General features: G+C 41.8%; 1 pseudogene; it reads left to right on the top strand.

The window, feature by feature from the left end:
• Window positions 1-246: 246 nt before the first annotated feature.
• Window positions 247-407, top strand: LOC149451096 (U2 spliceosomal RNA; annotated as a pseudogene).
• Window positions 408-1,563: the final 1,156 nt, after the last annotated feature.

Genomic DNA, 1,563 nt, shown 5'->3' on the forward strand with positions numbered 1-1,563 from the left:
GCTCCTTTTATTCACATCTGTAAAAAAGCATTCAGGAGAAAGGATTTTGACATTTTGAAGGCATTTTAAACAACCCATACACGTAAGCTATTATACAACAGTTGTAAGGTTAGCAAGTTTGACTGACAATTAAAGCTAAAGTTTAACCGCACCTTACAGACTCCTCTCATGTACTGAAGCTGTTTATTTTGATTTCATCCAGGACATCCAGCATCTTCTAGCCTTTTCCTCTTGAGCCTTTCTGGTCTGGCTTCTCAGCATTTTGGCTAGGATCAAGTGTAGTATCTGTTTTTTAGTAACAGAATGCTGGTTATGAATTACAGATGTAATAAGGTGGGTATGGTAGAAGGGATCCTTATCCACCGAGGTTAATTCTGGCCTAGTTTGCCAAACTATTCCCAAGACTTTGCCTAAATGCCATTCTGGTAGGAATGAGGTTGCATTTGTTGAGCTAGGGGTGAAAGCTGCAACAAGCTCCTGGTGATGTGCCCCTTGGGAGTGGCATCCCAGGGGTGTCAAAACAACACTATGGGTTTCACTTGCACTCAGTCACATCCCATCTCAGTGCTATGTTTATAACAACCAAAAGGCCTGCCTTGTGTATTGTACATGGCACTTTTTTATTTATACTTGTATTTATCAAGGGCATTTACACTGCAGGCATGGTTTGCTTTTTTTCTTGCAGAGACATAGGAGGCAGGTATTAGGGCTGCCCTGATGTTGGGGAGAGGATCTGTGACCCTTTGGTCTTTTTACTTTCTTCAACTGGGGGTCTCTCTTACCAAGGGGGCTCTCCCTCACCAAGTATTTGAAGGACAAGATTTGGAAGATCTGTAAGTAGTGGGGCCATGGCAAGAGTACCTTGCCCCTGTCATGATCCCTGTGCTCAGGGGGGTTCAGGGATGCAAGTCCTCTTTGAAAGTTGGTCCTATTCTGTACCCTTGTGCATTTACTGTGTGCTGTGATTTCACGGTTCCCATTTTTTGTTCACAGGGTTTTGACAAGCACCGCATCGCAGAGCTAAAAAGCTCACTCCTTTCATCATTAGATTTCAGTTCTTTTAGTCATTGAGTCTTGGCTATGTGCAGCACCCTGTTGGCCCCTCTCACCAGCCAGCCTAAGGAGACTAAGGAAATGCTGCAGCCTGCTTGCAGTAGATTAACAACATTAACTCAGCCTAGGCAAAGTCACTTGTCTGGAACTCATTACTTCTTTTATATGATCTAAAGTGCAGCTTTTTTGAAAAATTATACTGTGGCTGTATAATGTGCCACATCAGGAATTTATTCATGGAGATGTGCAGATTTACTGAATGGTTCACTTAAGTAGGTGAGACTCAGTGGTCCAAGATATCGCAGTGCTGCTATTATAGCACAGAAATGTATTGCCATTTATGCATAAGAGCTGTCCCATGTTTAACAAAGCTTTGGAAATACCTGCTGTTCTCAAGGTAAATATAGAGTCACCATGCACCTGACTTGTGTCCACTAATGTAATGTATTTATTTCTGTTCGTTGAAAATTTTCTTTCCAATTCTTCTGCTTTTCAAATAGTTAAGAAAAA

The sequence above is a fragment of the Staurois parvus genome, unplaced genomic scaffold, assembly GCF_062004578.1.
Source record: "Staurois parvus isolate SC_StPar_1 unplaced genomic scaffold, SC_StPar_1.0 ptg000549l, whole genome shotgun sequence".
Lineage (NCBI taxonomy): Eukaryota > Metazoa > Chordata > Amphibia > Anura > Ranidae > Staurois > Staurois parvus.